Source organism: Eleutherodactylus coqui, chromosome 10 (genome assembly GCF_035609145.1).
Source record: "Eleutherodactylus coqui strain aEleCoq1 chromosome 10, aEleCoq1.hap1, whole genome shotgun sequence".
Classification (NCBI taxonomy): Eukaryota; Metazoa; Chordata; class Amphibia; order Anura; family Eleutherodactylidae; genus Eleutherodactylus; species Eleutherodactylus coqui.
The window spans coordinates 92,610,306-92,632,828 of record NC_089846.1 but is presented as its reverse complement, the minus strand read 5'-3'; the positions used below and the strand labels follow the sequence as shown (position 1 = coordinate 92,632,828).

General features: G+C 51.8%; 1 protein-coding gene across 1 annotated transcript in view; it reads left to right on the top strand.

The window, feature by feature from the left end:
- Positions 1–22,523, top strand: part of LOC136580683 (connector enhancer of kinase suppressor of ras 2-like) — a 441,969-nt gene that overhangs the window by 342,111 nt on the left and 77,335 nt on the right. The gene's annotated exons all lie outside the window — the stretch shown is intronic.

Below are 22,523 nucleotides of genomic sequence, written 5' to 3'. Positions count from 1 at the left end.
CAGGACGTGCCAAGCCACACCAGGGGTTTTTTTTGTCTTTTTTTAATAAATACCACACTGTGCCCGCCGCAGCCTGGGGGCCATGCCCGCTCCACCAGTCCGTGCCCAGAGTTCAATGTTCGGGACGTGCCAGGCTACGGCTCAAGGCGTGAATCCCACTCCCCCCAACTCCCCACCCAACCTACCTACCACGCAAAACGTGAATATATACAAAACCATAATACACTCCAATTACCAACTTACATAATATATACTATATACATAACCCGAAAGCCTAAGGTCGGCTCTCCTGCAGCCCTACTTCATTCCATTTTGCCCAAATCAAAACAAAAAGCTTCATAGTGCACTCACAGCCCCCCACCGGGATTGGAGGTGATAAGCCGGGCACAGACATCGCAATGTACTATCCCTTGAATTTTAAAAAAAGGTCTCCCTAATTTGCCCTAGACTGTCCTTAGTCTGCCCCTCAGTCTGACCCTTCATGGAAAACTGTCCCTGCCCTATCCCTCCTCTCTCCCTACTCTGCCCCTCCTCTCTCCCTACTCTGCCCCTAGAAGATTAAGAAAACACTGTCCCTAACGAAATACAAGCCCTCTCCATAGTAGAGAAGCTTTAGATGTGCCCAGCCTTTCATACTCCACAGAACGTACCTTCACCAGGTCACCCAGGATGTTCCTACATACCGTATTCACGGGGAGGACATTCAGCTCCGTCGAGATTAAACACCATGCACTCCAGATGTGGAACCTGACCACTAAGCTAACTAGGAATAAAGTGCAGCGGTCCCTGCCACGGTGTGCCAGCTGAGGCCAGCCTATGGAAACCCCTACCCATTGGTATACCTCTGTATTAAAGGGGCACTGAAGCAGGAAATGTTCCATGCTTTCCAGCACGTCGCTGCACTCCTGACGGGGGCAACCCCTGTCAATCAGTGGCCTGCTCTTCAAGTTACCCCTTACATACAGTCTCCCGTGAAAGCAGCGCCAAGCCAAGTCCCAAAACTTCAAGGGGACCCGGGTTGAATTCAGCAAACGTAACCCTCCCTCAAGGTCCCGACTTGGGCAGTCCTTGAGCGCCAGGGGCTTCTGGAAATGGGTCAACAGGACTCTTTCGTCGAGGAGCCTCCTCGTCAGAGTCCTGATCTCCCACATCCCCAGACGCCACCGACGTATCACCTTCAGAACCAAGGTAGCGTAAGCCGGGAGATATCCGTGCTGCGTGCGAAGGTCCTTCACTTGCCCTCCTGTCTCCCATTCCTGGAAGAAGGGCCAAAACCATCCCCGGCAGGAGTAGACCCACGGAGAAGCCCTCTCTTGCCAGAGGTTGCCTATGTTGATCTTAAAAAAGGTGTCTACAAGAAACACCACGGGGTTGACCATAGACAACCCCCCTAGTCTCCTCGTGCGGTAACATCTCTCCTGATCAGGTTCAACCTGTTCCCCCACAACATTAGGAAGAACAGGTTGTAGACCCGGGTCCAGAGAGGCTCTGGCAAAATGCATACGCTGCCCAGGTAGATGAATAAAGGGAGCAGGTATGTTTTGATCAGGCTAACTCTTTCCCGAAGGGTCAAAGACCAACCCTTCCACTGGTTTACCTTCTGAGTGGCACCATCCAGCCTGTCTACCCAATTTTGCATGGGGTAATCCCCCTGGCCAAATTTGATGCCAAGAACTTTTGCTGAAGTCTGGGGCACCGGAAGAGTGTCCGAGAGATCAAACACAGGATCCCCCCTTCCTAGCCAGAGACTTTCGCACTTATCCCAGTTGACCCTGGACCCAGATGCCTCTGAGTAGCCATCCACCTCCGACACCACAAACTCCGTTTCCTCCCTTGAGGATACGAAGAGCGTGACATCATCGGCGTATGCCACTGCCCTCAGGGTAGCCTCCGGTATCGCCCGGTCCATCCCGACCCCTGCTATAGGTCCACGATCAACCCTCCTAAGGAAGGGATCTATCGCAAACACATACAACAGGGGACTTAGAGGACAGCCCTGAGGGACACTGGAACCCACCTCAAAAGGGCGGCCAAGCCAACCGTTCACCAGCGGGAAAGTCTCAGCCCCTGCATACAATGTTCGCAGCCAATCAACAAACCGCACCGGCAGGCCGTATCTCAGAAGGACTGACCAGAGGTACTCGTGATTAACCCGATCAAATGCTTTGGCCTGATCCAAGGACAGCAAGTACCCCCCTCCCAGTGACCAGCCCTGCTCCACTGCCTTCCGGACACCAAGAACAGCGCTAAAGGTGCTACGGCCTGGAACAGAGCAATTCTGGGCCCCCGAGAGGAGCCGGGGTGCAAACTTGACCAACCGATTAAACAGCACTTTTGCCAGAACCTTCCTGTCCGTATTGAGAAGCGCTATGGGACGCCAGTTCTCAATACAGCTCGAGTCTTTACCCTTTGACAGAAGGATCAAAGCTGACCTCCTCATTGACTTTGGCAGAGTGCCTGAGGAAAGATATTCATTTAATACCTCCATCAAAAGGGGACTCAAGAGGTCCTTGAAGGACTTATAATACTCGGATGTTAGTCCATCCGGTTCTGGCGATTTTTTTGAGCCGGAGCCCATCAATCGCCAGTTTAACTTCCTCTATTCTGATCTCTCCTGTCAAAACATCAAGAGAGGTGTCTACCCCCGGCTCAGGGACAGTTTCAGCCAGGAAAGCCGACATCACTTCCGAATCTAGATCCCTCTTTCCCAAGAGTTGCGAGTAGTAGGATCTGATGACCTCCAGAATCCCTGATCTGGATCAATTCAGGGATCCTGTACTATCGATCAGTCCAGTGACTACTTTACTATTCACTGACATTCTACAGTTTCTGTAAGGGTCGGGCGAGCGGTACTTCCCGAAATCCCTCTCAAAAACCAAGGATGCGTGTCTATCGTACTGGCACTTCTTGAGCAAAGATTTCACTCTGGAGATCTCACGGCTACCTCCAGTCGAAACGAGATGTTCGAGTTTTCTCCTCAGGCCGTTGTACAGGCGGTACCTGTCCAGGCATCTGAGGTTGGAGAGCTCTCGGAAGAACCTCGCCGCCCTCATCTTGAACATCTCCCACCACTCTGACTTACTTCTACAGAGATCCAGTAATGGTACCTGGCTCTGCAGAAAATCCTCAAAGGACTGTCTTATCTCTGCTTCCTCCAGGAGTGATGAATTCAGTCTCCAAAAACCTCTGCCCATCCGGGGGGTCTCTGCAACATTCAAAGAAAACAATATTAGACAGTGGTCGGAGAATTCCACCTCAACAACGGACACTGGTGAAGAGATGGCTTCCTCCTTCAAATAAAACCTGTCTATTCTAGACCTGCTCTGACCTCTATAATAGGTGAAGCCCTCGTGGCCTGGGGTGTGCCGGATGTGGACATCTACCAGGCGAGCCTCGCTAGCTATGCTATTAAGTGCGACGCTGTCAAAAGTCAACCGCCTGTCTCCAGAGCCTCCCCTATCGCGGGCTCTTGTGACTGCATTAAAGTCACCTCCAAAGACAACTTGGCGGCTGGTAAAAAGGTAGGGCTTGATCCTCATAAAGAGACTCTTCCTGTCCTTTTTTGACTGGGGACCATAGATGTTGACAAGTCTTAATTCTTGTCCCTTCATGAGGACATCTAAGATCAGGCACCTTCCCATTTCTAATTCAATAACTCGTCGGCATTCAACCGCTGCGGTAAAAAGGACCGCCATCTGCTGCATTATTAAAGCACCCCCATCGCTTTTATCTTCCTCCGCATCCGAATCCCCGGAGGTCTCAGGCATCGCAACCTGCTCCGGCCGGAGGCTGCTGGTGGCTGTAGTGCCACTCTGGGTCTGCTCTCCTGAGCAGACAGGCTGCTCCCTCAGGCTATCCTCATAGGCATCCTCGTCAGTACTGTCACCACCGCTGTCTCCATCGCTGGAGTGATCAGCCTCCTTGTGACCACTGTGTCCTGATGCCATTTTGGAAAATCTATCACTGTTAAGTAATTTTTCCCTAAAGGGACCGCTTTGCTCCAGAATCCTGTCCCTCTCTTCCTTGCACCTTTGTATGCAGTTTTTACAGTCCTGTATGGACTTGCTGATTGCATCTCTTTTGCCTTTAGCGGCGGTCTGGTCCTTCAGTGACCTGGCTGACCGCAGCTTCTCCTTCTGCAGGAGGATTTCTCTCCCCGCACGCTCATAGTCTGCCATGCTGGTGGCCAGACGGGAGGCCAGCTCTACCACAGATTCCCCTTTCCGGCGATCACTCCACTGCGGCTTACCTCCTTTGCCGAGCATTTGGCTGCGAGTTTGACTGCGGGTCATCATCTCGCTTCCGGCGCTGTCAGACGCGGCTGCACCAACCTGCTGGGCCATGTCACTGCGCCTGCGACCCGGACCTTCTCTCTTTGCAGGTTTACTAGCTGCTCCGGCTTTCCTGGTTGTTGCCGCTGAAACCACGTATGCCGCCAGCGCCGCTGATGGTGTTGTCGCTGCCTTCTCAGAACTTCCCCCTCCGACCGAAGCTGGGGGGGGAGTTGCAGGACTCCATAGAAAAAGAAGCCCAGCTACATGCTCTGATCCTGGGATCCAAAACAAGCTTCCAGCTGGGACTGCAACCACACCCTTGTTCTCTGAGGAGCTCAAACAAACCACACCTTACTCCAGAGTTGCACTCACTATTCTGCTGGTGGAGTCACTGTGTGCATGCATTACTTATCCTGTACTGATCCTGAGTTACATCCTATATTATAATCCAGAGCTGCACTCACTATTCTGCTGGTGGAGTCACTGTGTACATACATTACTTATCCTGTACTGATCCTGAGTTACATCCTGTAGATCTTTTTTATTATAAAAGTGAAAAACATTACAATAAACAGAACATAAATATCGCTCACTTGGCATAAGACATAAACATAAAACAAAAACAAATTATCACTTATATTAACTGGACTTTGCCTTATTTCAGGACAAAGGGGACAAAAGCAAAAGGTCCATCTGGTCCAAACAATACACACAGCAAACTACACCAACCTACACTCCAAAACTACACTCACCCATCCTCACCAATACATATACACTACATACTACATATAACAATAAACCCACATGTCAGAAAACATATCCATAACTCACAGGATCCAGCCTGAAATCCCCAAAAAAAGAAGAAAGAAAACTTGACTAATAACCGAAAATCCATGCCAAAACAATTATATAATAACAATACTAACGACAACAAAAGTAGTAATAATAATAACAACAACCCAATACCCTTTTTTTTTGTTTTTTGTTCTTTTTTAATTTTTTTTTTTCTTTTTTCATTTTGATTTATTTTTTTTTTTTGTGATGCTCACCACCTAAAGAACAAAACCTTACATAATCCTAAACTAACCATATAACCAGACCAAACCACCACACCCCCCCACACAAAACCCCTATGGTGCAGCCTGGGAGCCACGCCTGCATCCCAAGTCCGTGCTCAATGTCTATGTCCAGGACGAGCCAAGCTGCACCAGAAAACATGCCCTGCCTGCCGCAGCCTGAGGGCCACGCCCGCACCATCAGTCCGTGCCCAGTGTTCATTGTCCGGGACATGTCAAGCTACGGCTAAGGCATATATCCCCCCTCCCCCCAATAAACCCCCACCCAACCTATCTATAACCCCTAACCCTATATACAAAACAAAACATATAACATATCTTATACTACATAACTACAAACCAACACTACATATTAATACCCGAAAGCCTAAGGTTCAGTTACCTGCAGCCGTACATACTTCATCTTTGACCGAAAACAAAAACTCTACTAGTGTCACACACAGCCCTCCACAAGGACTGGATATGATAAGCCGGGCACCAACCAAATAGAGAAAAACTATCCATATAGTTAATCTGTCCCTACAATGTCCCTACTCCTTCCCTAAAAACTTACCCTCAGAGAAAACTGTCCCTACCTCTCCCTATTCTGTCCCTAAAAAGACCCTAACAATAAGAAAACTGTCCCTAACGAAAGACAAACCCTTTCCATAGGAAAGGGGCTTTAGTCGTGCACAACCTCTCATAACCCAGAGAGCGCACCTTCACCAGGTCACCCAGGATGTTCCTATTCACCTCATCCGCGGGGAGGATTTTCTCTTCCGTCGAAACTAGACACCGTGCATTCCAAATGTGAAACCTGACCACTAGGCTGACTAAGAATAAAGTGCACCGGTCCCTGCCACCAAGGTCCCCGAATGCCCCATAGACCCATTCCGCATACGAGAGGCGTGCCAACCTGGGCCAACCAATGGAGGCTCCCACCCGATTGTATACCTCTGTATTAAAGGGACACTGAAGCAGGAAATGCTCCATGCTTTCCAGCACGTTGCTGCACTCCTGGCGGGGACAACCCCTATCCACCAGTGGCCTGCTCTTCAAGTTGCCCCTTACATACAGTCTTCCGTGGAAACAGCGCCAAGTCAAGTTCCAAAACTTCAAGCGGATCCTGTCAGAATTCAATAAACGTACCCCTCCCTCAAGGTCCCGACTTGGGCAGTCATTGAGCGCCAGGGGCTTCTGGAAATGGGTCAACAGAACCCTCTTATCGAGGAGTTTCCTCGACAGAGTTCTGATCTCCCACATCCCCAGACCCCACCGACGTATCATCTTCAGAACCACGGTAGCGTAAGCCGGAAGATGCCCGTGCGGCGTGCGAAGATCTTTCACTCGCCCTCCAGTCTCCCATTCCTGGAAGAAAGGCCGAAGCCATCCCCAACAGGAGAATACCCACGGAGGAGCCCTCTCTTGCCAGAGGTTGCCTATATTGATCTTAACAAAGGTGTTTACGAGAAACACCACGGGGTTGACCATAGATAACCCCCCTAGTCTCCTCGTGCGATATGTGACATCTCTCCTAATTAGGTTGAACCTGTTCCCTCACAACATTAGGAAGAACAGGTTGTAGACCTGGGTCCAGAGAGGCTCTGGCAAAATGCATAAGCTGCCCAGGTAGATGAATAAAGGGAGCAGGTATGTTTTGATCAGGTTAACCCTTTCCCGAAGGGTCAAAGACCAACCCTTCCACTGGGCCACCTTATGAGTGGCACCATCGAGCCTGACCACCCAATTTTGCATGGGGTAATCTCCCCGGCCGAATTTGATGCCGAGAACTTTAGCTGAGTCCTGGGGCACTGGAAGGGTGTCCGGGAGACCAAATGTGGGATCTCCCCTTCCTAACCAGAGACTTTCGCACTTATCCCAGTTGATGCCGGACCCGGATGCTTCCGAGTAGCGATCCACCTCTGCCATCACATACTCTGCCTCCCCCCTCGAGGACACAAAGACTGTGACATCATCAGCGTACGCTGCCACCCTGAGGGTGGCTTCCGGCACCGTCCGATCCATCCCGACCCCCGTCATAGGCCCACCATCAATCCTCCTAAGGAAAGGATCAATGGCAAACACGTACAGCAAGGGGCTCAGAGGACAGCCCTGATGGACGCCAGACCCAACCTCAAATGGGTGGCCGACCCAACCGTTCACTAGCGGGAAAGTCTCAGCCCCCGCGTACAATGTCCTGAGCCAATTGACAAACCCCACTGGCAGGCCATATCTCAGAAGAACAGACCAGAGGTACTCGTGATTAACCCGATCAAACGCTTTGGCCTGATCCAAGGACAGCAGGTACCCCTCCCAGTGACCAGCCCTACCCTGCTCCAGTGCCTCCCGGACAGCAAGAACAGCGCTAAAGGTGCTACGGCCTGGAACAGAGCAATGCTGGGCGCCCGAGAGGAGCCGGGGTGCAAACTTGACCAGCCGATTAAACAGCACTTTTGCCAGAACCTTCCTGTCCGTATTGAGAAGCGCTATGGGATGCCAGTTCTCAATACGGCTCGAGTCTTTACCCTTTGACAGAAGGATCAAAGCCGACCTCTTCATTGACCTAGGCAGAGTGTCCGAGGAAAGACACTCATTGAAAACCTCAGTCAAGAGGGGACTCAAGAGGTCCTTAAAGGTTTTATAATACTCGGATGTTAAGCCATCAGGTCCTGGTGATTTTTTGAGCGCAAGCCCATCAATCGCCAGTTTAACTTCCTCTATGTTGATCTCCTCTGTCAAAACATTAAGGGAGATGTCATCCCCTGGCTCAGGAACAGCTTCAGCCAGGAAAGCTGACATCACATCTCGATCTAGATCCCTCTTTCTCAAAAGGTGCGAGTAGAAGGATCTGACTACTTCCAGAATCCCTGATCTGGACCTGTTCAGAGATCCCGTACCGTCGACCAGTCCAGTGACAACTTTACGATTCACTGACATCTTGCAGTTTCTGTAATTGTCGGGCGAGTGGTACTTCCCGAAGTCCCTCTCAAAAACCAAAGATGCGTGCCTATTATACTGGCACCCTTTGAGCAAAGATTTCACTCTGGAGATATCCTCTCGGCTACCTCCAGTCGAGACGAGATGTTCGAGTTTCCTCCTCAGGCCCTGATAAAGACGGTACTTACTCAGGCTCCTGAGGCTAGAGAGCTGGCGGAAGAACCTCGCCGCCCTGATCTTGAGCATCTCCCACCACTCTGACTTACTGCTACAAAGATCCAGTAATGGTACCTGACTCTGCAGAAAATCCTCAAAGGACTGTCTTATCTCTGCTTCCTCCAGGAGTGATGAATTCAGCCTCCATAAGCCTCTGCCCATCCAGGGGGTCTCTGCAACATTCAGGGAAAACAAAATAAGACAGTGGTCGGAGAATTCCACCTCAACAACAGAAACTGGTGAAGAGATGGCTTCCTCCTTCAAATAAAACCTGTCTATTCTAGACCTGCACTCGCCTCTATAATAGGTGAAACCCGCGTAGCCTGGGGTGTGCCGGATGTGGACATCCACCAGGCGAGCTTCGCTAGCTATGCTATTAAGCGCGGAGCTATCATAAGTCAGCTTGCCTAGGGAGCCTCCCCTGTCACGGGTCCTCGTGACTGCGTTAAAGTCACCCCCAAAGATCACCTGCCGACTGGTAAAAAGGTACAGCTTGATCCTCATAAAGAGATCTTTGCGGTCCCGCTTGGTTTGGGGACCGTAGATGTTGATTAGCCGAAGCTCTTGTCCCTTCATGAGGACATCCAGGATCAGGCACCTCCCTATTTCTAACTCAATAACTCGTCGGCATTCAACCACTGCGGTAAAAAGAACCGCCACTCCGCTATATGGCTCGGCCGCAAGAGACCAGTAGGATGGCCCGGACCTCCACTCCCTCTTTGCTTTATGTATAGCTGCTAAATTTGGCAGCCTGGTCTCTTGCAAAAACAAAATGTCGGCTTCAACACGGCCAAGAAAATCAAAGGCCGCAAATCTCGCCATATCTGACTTAATGCTGGCAACGTTAATTGATGCCAGAGTCAACGGAGCGGGTGCCGCCATCTTTGATGATTGAGTTAAATGGCTTTCTTCTTCCCACCCCTTTTCACTTCAGGGTCTGAGGAAGACCCCTTGCCACGTTTTTTCGACACCGAAAGGTCCATGGCAAGGGGCTCCTCAACCTCGTCGTCCTTGTCACTGGGCCCTGGGCCAGCCTTCCCTTTGGAGGTTACTGTACCCTCACAAGAGGAAGACTCGGCGCCCCCTGTAGGCCGCACACTTGCCCCAGGATCCTCACCCTCCACCTCCTCCTCTGAAGAAGAAGAAGAGAGAGCTTGGAACCTGTTGGAGAGCTCAACAAGAGGCAAATTTGGCTTACCTTCCTGCACCTGGGCCAGTATAGGGGAAGTTCTTCTTTCCCGCATTTTCTTCTTTTTTTTTCCCCCGGTGCCCTGCTTTCGCTTTTTCTGTCGCCACTCCTTGCCATCCTCATCCACACTTTCATAGCAGGAGGAATCTGAAGAAGTGGCAGCCTCCTCCCTCTGGATCCTTCTGACCTCCTCATCCAACTCGCCCTCCCCTGGAGCCTCAGCTACATGAGTCGCATCCAGAACAGGTGCTAGCATTGACCCACCTGCCACGTGGGTCTCCACCAGTTCTCTGCTCCTTCTGCGCTTCTCTTGGCGCCTTAGTGCAGCAGCCCCAACATGTTTGTTCTTCACAGGCTCCTGGACTCCTCCGCCTCTGCTGGTCCCTTCCCCTGCAGAGGCAACCTTATGGCTCTCCTCCGTTGGGGCCATGACCGCATTGGCGAAAGAGCGTGGACAGCGGCTGAGCGGGTGACCGAGGTCACCACACAGGTGACACCTAATCTCCGCACAAGATGCCGCAAGATGACCTACCTCGCCACACAGAGCGCACTTGATGACATTACAGGTGGCACTCAAATGTGTGGGGTCGCCGCACTTGTGACAGAGCTTCAGTTGCCCCTGGTAGAAGGCCAGAATGCGATCCCTGCCGAGGAAAGCCGCAGATGGTATGTGGGCCACCGAATTCCCTGAACGCTTTAGTTTTACCATGAATGTCCAGGCTCTGGACCAGATGCCATGCTCATCTCTGTTTTTTTGCGGCATATCCACTGCCTCACCGTACCGACTGAGCCAAGTCATGATGTCATAACAAGAGAGTGACTCATTACGGGTCAAAACGGTCACTCTCTTCACTCCAGTTTGGCGGGTTACCACTTGCGCAGCAAAACCACGGCAGTCGGGCTCGTCCTTCATCAGCTCATAGTTCCCCCAGAAGAGCTCAAGGCCCTCTGGGCGAGCAAAGCTGATGTCGAACTCAGACGAGCCGTAGGGGTGGATAAGGGCATAGATGTCCTGCGCCCTAAAACCCATCTTCAGCAGAAGCTCAACCACTTTTCCCCTCGATGGGCATGCATCACTGCCTCTCCACTGAAGACGAGCCATGTTCCTACGGTCAATGTCCTGCCCGATTGTCGGCAGGGACCATACGGTCTCCCCCCTTTGCTCTCGGAAGGCTCCAAGTCCATGTCTCTCTACCCAAAGAGACAAGTCCACAACTCTACCTTCCACAGTCATTGAGCTCTCCCCTCTCCTCAAAGCCTCCAGGAGACACCGCTGTAAGACACCGTCCCCGGAGCCCGAAGACAAGGAGGACGCCTCCCCCCAGCGGCGACACTGGCATAACTTCTGCCAGATGTTGTCGCCGCTGGAGGGCCAACTGGATCCTGTCCCACCCCCCCGACCATCTACTGAAACCGTACCTGCTTGTTCAGCAGGCAATGAACCTGGGGGTTTGGGGACATTTGGGGGTATAGAGACAGCCGCTGTAGCAGCAGGGGTAACAGGGGTACTCACATTCACACTCTTTCCAGCTTTTACACCCTTCTCCTGACCAGGACCTGCCTTTTGCTGCTTTAATTTTTCCCCAGAGGGAAAGTCCCCGACCTCAGCAGCCGACTGCGGCTGCAAAACCGTATCCGCCGTGCATAATTCCATAGGAGTTTTTGTTGCTGAAGCTCCGCCCACACCAGCGACTCTGGGATCTGCAGCGGGACATCCGGGATGGGTGGGAGGATTGGCCGACCCGACCACCACCCACTGCTTCCCCTCAGCGCCCGGCAGACACTTCAGGGACACAGGGGGGACAGCCAAGCCGCCATCTTTTTGATGGTACCTGGCGCCGAATCGCCTCCCCCTCCCACTGAATTGCGACCAATAGCGCCAGTGCCTCCGGTCTGGCCACGACCCTTCATTTTAACCTTTTCACCAACCTTTTCTGCCTCCTTAACTCCTCCAGTCCCACTACTGGCACAAGCGGGCTTGGAGTTTTGGGTCGCATTAACCCTCTCTTCCCTGGTCCCCTGCACCGGACTCACAACAGAGGCCGGGTCTAGGAGCCCAGGGCTAGCTCCCTGGCCTGACTTTGCAGCCAGGCCGCTTGGTTACGTAAACGAACCTCTCCTGGATGTAAGCTTTATTCTTCTTTTTCTTGGTCTTTTTTCCTCCCGCTGCTGTTTCTGGTGGCAATTCATCCCCAAAGTGCATAGCCTGCATTCTTGCAGGGGACTCCTGCAGCATGATCTGCTGCATCAACAGCGCCCCCTGTCCGCTGCTGCTGCTCTCATAGTCACCGCCATCTGGATCACTGCCATCTGATGATGAGGGCAGGCAAACCTGTTCCGCCGGGATGCTGGTGCCTGTGCCCGGTTGCAGCGAGGACTGCTGCTCAGCAGAGCATGCCGCCTGCCCCCCCCCAAAGCTTCCGATTCCTCCGAGCTGCTGTGCTGGTATTTTCCCCCAGTTTTTCTGCTGCCAGGGCTCCTGGCTGCCATCTGGGAGAACCGCCTGTCGTTAAGTAACTTTTCACGAAAGGGACCGCTGGTCCTCAGGATCCTCTCCCTTTCCTCCTCATATTTCTATTGCTTCTTCACAAGCTTTAATTTTTTGGCTTATCGCCACTTTCTTGCCACGGGAGGCTCGCTCCATGTCACAGCGGGCAGCCTGGAGCTCTCTACGCTGCCTTACAAGCTCCCTCCCGGCCTCTTCATAGTCCCGCATGTGGGTGGCGATGCGGGATGCCAGCTCCTCCACAGACTCTCCCTTTTGGCGTTCACCCCAACTTACAGGCTCCCTTTTGGCACTGACCTGCTTTTCTTTAGCCTGGCTTCTTGTCCTCCTGTACTCTGTATCCAGCTGGGGAGTCGGGGTGACATTGCTGCTGCCCCGACTAGCCTTCTTCCCCTCCTGGGATTCAGCCCTCCCTCCCCCCGACCGAAGCCGGAGGGAGTAGGTCAGGGGCTCCATTGCTCCTGGAAGCCCCAGAAACAGCACGCCTTGCTGGGCCAAACTCTGCTCCTGTGCCTGACACGACCACACCCTCTGGATCTCAGCAGAGCTCACCAGCACACACCCTTCTCCAGAGATGCACTCACTATTCTGCTGGTGGAGTCACTGTGTACATACATTACTTATCCTGTACTGACCCTGAGTTACATCCTGTATTATACTGCAGAGCTGCACTCACTATTCTGCTGGTGGAGTCACTGTGTACATACATTACTTATCCTGTACTGATCCTCAGTTACATCCTGTATTATACTCCAGAGCTGCACTCACTATTCTGCTGGTGGAGTCACTGTGTACATACATTACTTATCCTGTACTGATCCTGAGTTACATCCTGTAGATCTTTTTATTATAAAAGTGAAAAACATAACAATAAACAGAACATAAATATCGCTCACTTGGCATAAGACATAAACATAAAACCAAAACAGATTATCACATATTAACTGTACTTTGCCTTACTGCAGGACAAAAGAAAAAGGTCCCTCTGGTCCAAACAATACACGCAGCACACTACACCAACCTGCACTCCAAACTACATTCACTCATCCTCACCAATACATATACACTACATAAAGCATATAACAATATACACACATGTAAGAAAACATCCCTAACTCACAGGATCCAGCCAGAAATCCCAAAAGAAGAAAGAAAATATGACTAATAACCGAAGCAATGATATAACAATAATGCAAACAACAACGAAAGTAATAATAATAACAATAATAAGAAGAACCCAATCCCTTTTTTTTTTTTTTTTTTTTTTATATTTTATTTTTTTTTTTATATATTTTTTTTTTTTTTTTATTTTTTATTTTTTTAAATGCCCACCACCTAAAGAATAAAACCTTACATAATCCTAAACTAACCCTATACCCAGACCAAACCACCACACACCCCAACCAACCCCCTACGGTGCAGCCTGGGAGCCACGCCTGCATCCCAAGTCCGTGCTCAATGTCTATGTCCAGGACGAGCCGAGCTGCACCGCATACACACACCCTGCCCGCCGCAGCCTGAGGGCCACGCCCGCACCAACAGTCCGTGCCCAATGTTCATTGTCCGGGACGTGTCAAGCTACGGCTGAGGCATAAATCCCCCCCCCCTCCCCCCAATAAACCCCCACCCAACCTATCTATAACCCCTAGCCCTATATACAAAACAAAACATATAACATATCTTATATTACACCACTATAAACCAACACTACACATTAATACCCGAAAGCCTAAGGTTCAGTTACCTGCAGCCGTACATACTTTATCTTTGACCGAAAACAAAAACTCTACTAGTGTCACACACAGCCCTCCACCAGGACTGGATATGATAAGCCGGGCACCGACCAAATAGAGAAAAACTATCCCTATAGTTAATCTGTCCCTACAATGTCCCTACTCCTTCCCTAAAACTTACCCCCAGAGAAACTGTCCCTACCTCTCCCTATTCTGTCCCTACAAAGACCCTAACAATAAGAAGACTGTCCCTAACGAAATACAAACCCTCTCCATAGGAGAGAGGCCTTAGTCGTGCCCAACCTCTCATAATCCAGAGAGCGCACCTTCACCAGGTCACCCAGGATGTTTCTATTCACCTCATCCACGGGGAGGATTTTCTCTTCCGTCGAAACTAAACACCGTGCGTTCCAAATGTGAAACCTGACTACTAGGCTGACTAAGAATAAAGTGCACCGGTCCCTGCCACCAAGGTCCCCGAATACCCCATAGACCCATTCCGCATACGAGAGGCGTGCCAACCTATGGAGGCTCCCACCCGTTTGTACACCTCTGTATTAAAGGGACACTGAAGCAGGAAATGCTCCATGCTTTCCAGTACGTTGCTGCACTCCTGGCGGGGGCAACCCCTATCCACCAGAGGCCTGCTCTTCAAGTTGCCCCTTACATACAGTCTCCCGTGGAAACAGCGCCAAGTCAAGTCCCAAAACTTCAAGGGGATCCTGTCAGAATTCAATAAACGTAACCCTCCCTCCAGGTCCCGACTTGGGCAGTCCTTGAGCGCCAGGGGCTTCTGGAAATGGGTCAACAGAACCCTCTTATCGAGGAGTTTCCTCGACAGAGTTCTGATCTCCCACATCCCCAGACCCCACCGACGTATCATCTTCAGAACCACGGTAGCGTAAGCTGGAAGATGCCCGTGCGGCGTGCGAAGATCCTTCACTCGCCCTCCTGTCTCCCATTCCTGGAAGAAAGGTCGAAGCCATCCCCAACAGGAGAATACCCACGGAGGAGCCCTCTCTTGCCAGAGGTTGCCTATATTGATCTTAACAAAGGTGTTTACGAGAAACACCACGGGGTTGACCATAGATAACCCCCCTAGTCTCCTCGTGCGATATGTGACATCTCTCCTAATTAGGTTCAACCTGTTCCCCCACAACATTAGGAAGAACAGGTTGTAGACCCGGGTCCAGAGAGGCTCTGGCAAAATGCATAAGCTGCCCAGGTAGATGAATAAAGGGAGCAGGTATGTTTTGATCAGGTTAACCCTTTCCCGAAGGGTCAAAGACCAACCCTTCCACTGGGCCACCTTCTGAGTGGCACCATCGAGCCTGACCACCCAATTTTGCATGGGGTAATCTCCCCGGCCGAATTTGATGCCGAGAACTTTAGCCGAGTCCTGGGGCACTGGAAGGGTGTCCGGGAGACTAAATGTAGGATCTCCCCTTCCTAACCAGAGACTTTTGCACTTATCCCAGTTGATGCCGGACCCGGATGCTTCCGAGTAGCGATCCACCTCTGCCATCACGTACTCTGCCTCCCCCCTTGAGGACACAAAGACGGTGACGTCATCAGCGTACGCTGCCACCCTGAGGGTGGCTTCCGGCACCGCCCGATCCATCCCGACCCCCGCCATAGGCCCACCATCAATCATCCTAAGGAAAGGATCAATGGCAAACACGTACAGCAAGGGGCTCAGAGGACAACCCTGACGGACGCCAGACCCAACCTCAAATGGGTGGCCGACCCAACCGTTCACTAGCGGGAAAGTCTCAGCCCCCGCGTACAATGTCTTGAGCCAATTGACAAACCCCACTGGCAGGCCATACCTCAGAAGAACAGACCAGAGGTACTCGTGATTAACCCGATCAAACGCTTTGGCCTGATCCAAGGACAGCAGGTACCCCTCCCAGTGACCAGCCCTACCCTGCTCCACTGCCTCCCGGACACCTAGAACAGCACTAAACGTGCTACGGCCTGGAACAGAGCAATGCTGGGCGCCCGAGAGGAGCCGGGGTGCAAACTTGACCAGCCGATTAAACAGCACTTTTGCCAGAACCTTCCTGTCCGTGTTGAGAAGTGCTATGGGACGCCAGTTCTCAATACGGCTCGAGTCTTTACCCTTTGACAGAAGGATCAAAGCCGACCTCCTCATTGACTTTGGGAGAGTGTCCGAGGAAAGACACTCATTGAAAACCTCAGTCAAGAGGGGACTCAAGAGGTCCTTAAAGGTCTTATAGTACTCAGATGTTAAGCCATCCGGTCCTGGCGATTTTTTGAGCGCAAGCCCATCAATCGCCAGTTTAACTTCCTCTATGTTGATCTCCTCTGTCAAAACATTAAGGGAGATGTCATCCCCTGGCTCAGGAACAGCTTCAGCCAGGAAAGCCGACATCATATCTCGATCTAGATCCCTCTTTCTCAAAAGGTGCGAGTAGAAGGATCTGATGACTTCCAGAATCCCTGATCTGGACCTGTTCAGAGATCCCGTACCGTCGATCAGTCCAGTGACAACTTTACGATTCACTGACATCTTGCAGTTTCTGTAAGGGTCGGGCGAGTGGTACTTCCCGAAGTCCCTCTCAAAAACCAAAGATGCGTGCCTATTATACTGGCACCCTTTGAGCAAAGACTTCACTCTGGAGATCTCCTCGCGGCGACCTCCAGTCGAGACAAGATGCTCGAGTTTCCTCCTCAGGCCCTGATAAAGACGGTACTTACTCAGGCTCCTGAGGCTAGAGAGCTGGCGGAAGAACCTCGCCGCCCTGATCTTGAACATCTCCCACCACTCTGACTTACTGCTACAAAGATCCAGTAATGGTACCTGGCTCTGCAGAAAATCCTCAAAGGACTGTCTTATCTCTGCTTCCTCCAGGAGTGATGAATTCAGCCTCCATAAGCCTCTACCCATCCGGGGGGTCTCTGCAACATTCAGGGAAAACAAAATCAGACAGTGGTCGGAGAATTCCACCTCAACAACAGAAACTGGTGAAGAGATGGCTTCCTCCTTCAAATAAAACCTATCTATTCTAGACCTGCACTCGCCTCTATAATAGGTGAAACCCGCGTGGCCTGGGGTGTGCCGGATGTGGACATCCACCAGGCGAGCTTCGCTAGCTATGCTATTAAGCGCGACGCTATCATAAGTCAGCTTGCCTAGGGAGCCTCCCCTGTCACGGGTCCTCGTGACTGCGTTAAAGTCACCCCCAAAGATCACCTGCCGACTGGTAAAAAGGTACGGCTTGATCCTCATAAAAAGATCCTTGCGGTCCCGCTTGGTTTGGGGACCGTAGATGTTGATTAGCCGAAGCTCTTGTCCCTTCATGAGAACATCCAGGATCAGGCACCTCCCTATTTCTAACTCGATAACCCGTCGGCATTCAACCGCTGCGGTAAAAAGTACCGCCACTCCGCTATATGGCTCGGCCGCAAGAGACCAGTAAGATGGACCAGACCTCCATTCCCTCCTTGCCTTATGCACCGCTGCCAGATTTGGCAGCCTGGTCTCTTGCAAAAACAAAATGTCGGCTTCAACGCGGCCGAGAAAATCAAAGGCCGCAAATCTAGCCATATCAGATTTAATGCTGGCAACATTAATGGATGCCAGCGTCAACGGAGTGGGTGCCGCCATCATTGGTGATCGAGTTAGATGGCTTTCTTCTTCCCACCCCCCTTCTCATCAGGGTCTGAGGATGACCCCTTGCCACGTTTCTTGGACACTGAGAGGTCCATGGCAAGGGGCTCCTCAACCTCGTCCTCCTTGCCACTGGGCTCTGGGCCAGCCCTCCCCCTGGAGGTCACCAAACCCCCACAAGAGGAAGGCTCAGCACCCCCTGTAGGCCCCACGCTTGTCCTGGATACCTCTGCCTCCTCCGAGGACGAGAGAGCCTGGTACCTGTTGGAGAGCCCAACAAGAGGAGAGTTTAGATTGCCTTCCTGCACCTGGCCCATTGCAGGGGAAGATTTCCCTTCCCTTTTTTTCATTTTCTTGGAGCCCTGCTTGCGCTTTTTCTTTTGCCACTCATCCTTGCCCTCACCCACACTTTCATAGTGGGAAGAATCTGAATAAGTGGCAGCCTCCTCCCTTTGGATCCTCCTGACCTCCTCATCCAGCTCCCTGTCCCCTGGAGCCTCAGCCACATGATTTGCGTCCGGAGCAGAGGCCAGCATTGACCCACCTGCCACCTGGGTTTCCACCAGCTCCCTGCCCCTTCCGCGCTCCTCTTGGCGCCTTAGCTTGGCTGCCCCAGCATGTTTGTTCTTCATTAGCTCCTGGGCTCCATCGCCTCTGCTGGTCCCCTCCCCTGCAGAAGCAACCTCACGGCTCTCCTCCGCTGGGGCCATGACCGCATTGGCGAAAGAGCGCGGACAGCGACTGAATGGGTGACCGAGGTCACCACACAGGTGACACCTAATCTCTGCACAAGATGCCGCAAGATGACCTACCTCGCCACACAGAGCGCACTTGATGACGTTACAGGCTGCACTCAAATGTGTGGGGTCGCCGCACTTGTGACAGAGCTTCGGCTGCCCCTGGTAGAAGGCCAAGATACGATCCCTGCCAAGGAAGGCCGCGGATGGTATGTGGGCCACCGAATTCCCTGAACGCTTAAGTTTTACCATAAACGTCCAGGCTCCGGACCAGATGCCGTGCTCGTCCCGGTTCTTATTGGGCATATCCACCACCTCTCCGTACCGACTTATCCAAGTCATGATATCGTAACAAGAGAGGGACTCGTTACGAGTCAAAACGGTCACTCTCTTGACTCCAGTCTGGCGGGTTACCACTTGTGCAGCAAAACCGCGCCAGCCGGGCTCGTCCTTCATCAGCTCATAATTCCCCCAGAAGAGCTCCAGGCCCTCCGGGCGAGCAAAGCTGATGTCGAACTCAGACGTGCCATAAGGATGGATCAGGGCATAGATGTCATTTGCCCTGAAACCCATCTTCAGCAGAAGCTCCACCACCTTACTCCTGGATGGGCACGCGTCATTGCCTCTCCACTGAAGACGAGCCACATTCCTACGGCCAATGTCCTGCCCGGTTGTCGGCAGGGACCAGACGGTCTCCCCCCTTTGTTCTCGGAAGGCACCAAGACCGTGTCTCTCCACCCAGAGAGACAAATCCACAACTCTGCCCCCTACATTCATCGAGCTCTCCCCTCTCCTCAAGGCCTCCAGGAGGCGCTGTTGCAAAACGCCGTCCCCAGAGCCCAAAGACGAGGAGGACGCATCCCCCCTCCCTCCAGCGGCGACACTGGCATAACTTCTACCAGATGTTGTCGCCGCTGGAGGGGCGACTGGATCCTGACCCACCCCCTGACTACCCTCCGAAGCCCCACCCACCTGTACACAAGATGGCATACTAACTGGGGAACCAGGGACACCTGGAGTTCCCAGGGTCCTTGCAGGAACAGGGGCAACAGGGACAGGGGCAGCAGGGGTACCAACAGCCACATCCATTACCTCAATCGCCTCTCCATTAGCTGCTGGACCAGGACCCTTATTATTTTTACCCTCTTTTTTCCCTTTTTGCCCAGAGGGCAAGTCCATGGCACCTCCAGTGGGTGGTTGGAGATGCACTTCAGCGGATTCAGTGTCTGGCCTTTTTACATTTTTCTTTACTTTAGTTGCTGTAGCTCCGCCCACCTTAGCCACTCTGGGAGTTGTAGTTCCTTCAACTTCCCTTCCAGGAACAGGAGCATATTTACCATGGGTGGGAGGATCGGTAGACCCGGCCACCACCCACTGCGCCCCCTCTGCACCTGAAAGGCGCTTTAGGGACACAGGCGGGACAGCCAGGCCACCACAGGTGGGACCTGGCGCCGGATCACGCCTCCCTCCCACTGGGACATGACCAACAGCACCAGCACCTCTGGACTGGCCGCGACCCTTTGCTTTCCCGACACTCTTTTCTACCTCCTTTATTCCTCCATTCCCACTACTGGCACAAGCGGACTTGGAGTTTTGGGCCGCATTAACCCTCTCTTCCCCAGTCCCCTGCACCGGACCCACCACAGAGCCCGGGACTAGGAGCTCAGGGTTACCACCCTGGTCTGACTTTGCAGCCAAACCAGAGTGCTTGGTGACATAAACAAATTTTTCTTGTATATATTTTTTTTCCTTTTTCCTCTTCTTCTTGCTTGAGGTGTCTGGGGGCAAATCATTCCCAAAATGGAAGGACTGTAGCCTCTCTGGGGACTCTTGCAGCTGAATCTGACGCATTATCAGCGCCCCCTCTCCACTGCTGCTGCAGCTGTCATCACTGTCCTCCAGGTCAGATTCACCCGACGTGAGGGGCAGGCTCACCTGTTCAGCTGGGATGCTGGGCCCAGTAGTCCCACCTGGCAGCGAAGATTGCTGCTCACCAGAGCACGCAGCTCGCCCATCCTGAGCACCGTCAGATTCACCCGTGCTGCTGCTTGAGTGCCTGGCAGAGCGCTCTTTAATGCCACCGCTGCTCACCAATGCCATTTTGCTAAACCTCTCATCATTTAGCAGTTTCTCTTTGAAAGGCCCACTTCTTTCCAGAATCCTTTCCCTCTCCTCCTCATAAAAGTCTATGGCGTCCTCACAGGCTTCAATCTGCCGTGATATGGCCAGTTTTCTGGTACGGGATCTGGCCCGCTCCGCATCATAGCGGGCAATGCGCAGCTCCTGCCTATATTTAGTCAGCTGCCTCCCGACATGCCCAAAGTCTTTCATGTATTTGGCAATACGGGTTGCCACATCAGTCACCGATTCGCCCTCCTTGCGATCGGCCCAACTTGCCTGCATATTTTGTTTTTCAGCATGATCCTCCACTCTCTTACTCTGGCTGCGAGTCCTCTTGGGCTCCTCCAGGGGAGTCAGGGTGACATTGCTGCCACTCTGACCAGGTGTTCTCCCCTCCTGGGGTGCAGTCCTCCCTCCCCCTGACCGAAGCCAGAGGGAGGAGGTCCGGGACTCCATGGCTGGAGCAAGCCCAGCACCTGTAACCTTGGCTGGGTAAGATTCCTCTCACTGCTGACCACACCCTGGATCCTGCAGAGCTCTCAAACACCCAACCTTCTCCAGAGATGCACTCACTATTCTGCTGGTGGAGTCACTGTGTACATACATTACTTATCCTGTACTGACCCTGAGTTACATCCTGTATTATACTGCAGAGCTGCACTCACTATTCTGCTGGTGGAGTCACTGTGTACATACATTACTTATCCTGTACTGATCCTGAGTTACATCCTGTATTATACTCCAGAGCTGCACTCTCTATTCTGCTGTTGGAGTCACTGTATACATACATTACTTATCCTGTACTGATCCTGAGTTACATCCTGCAGTATACTCCAGAGCTGCACTCATCATCCAGTAGGGTACAGTGATATAAACGAGTCTTTGAGTTGTCACTTCCATCGGGCAGTATATATACTTGCAGACGTATCTGCAGTCACTTGTCTTATGTGAAGTGTCCTCTTCGCTGCAGTCTGCGCTCGGTGGCTTCCATGTGGTTACATCCGGACGTTTTCTTCTCCGTCTTAGCGGGGAGCTGCAGATTAATCTTTAATTCCCTCTGAATCGCGGCGCCGGACGCATCACAGCGACTAAATTTAGCTGCGGACTTAAATATCCTTTTTATCATTTGTGCAGCTGAAATGGGAGACAGGCTGCGAGGGGAGCGCTTCCTCCTCCACTGTCACTGTGTGCCAGGAGAAGCTGTTCATACTGCTTAGACTGGATGAGGCTGGAAATGAGGGGCCGAGCACTGGGACTGTACTTATTACAGGATCACACTGCTTCATATTCAAATCAGTGCCCATATACAGTGTACTATCACAGCAATGCCAGCACACAGTGCGCATATACAGTATATATTACCACAGCAATGCCAGCACACAGTGCCCATATATAGTATATACCACCACAGCAATGCCAGCACTATATACCACCACACAGTGCCCATATACAATATACCACCACAGCAATGCAGCACAATATTCCACCACACAACACCCATATGCAGTATACCATCACAGCAATGCCAACACAGTATACCACCACACAACACCCATACACAGTATACCACCACAGCAATGCCAACACAATTTACCACCACAGTGCCCATATACAGTATGCCACCACAGCAATGCGAGCACAATATACCACCACACAACGCACATATACAGTATACTACCACAGCAATGCCAACACTCCGTGCCCATACAATATAAAACCACACCAGTGCCAACACAATATATCACCACACCAATGTCCATAATATATACAATGGCAGCAACGCCAACACTACATACCACACCAGTGCCCATACAATATAAATCCACAGCAGTGCCAACACAATATACCACCACAGCAGAGCTCATACAATATACAATGGCAGTAGTGCCAACACAACATACTACCACACAGTGCCCATGTAATATACAATGGAAGCAGTGCCAACACAATATACCAGCACACCAGTGCCCATGCAATAAAAAAAACCGCAGCAGTGCCAACACAGTGATTGTAGGTAAGTAGCTCAGATTTGCTTTGGTCTCTGGTCGGAGTTCCCTCTGCGGTGAATATCCTGGGCAGCGGTTCAGCTAGTCAGCCCCTCATACAGCGTTATTATGGAGC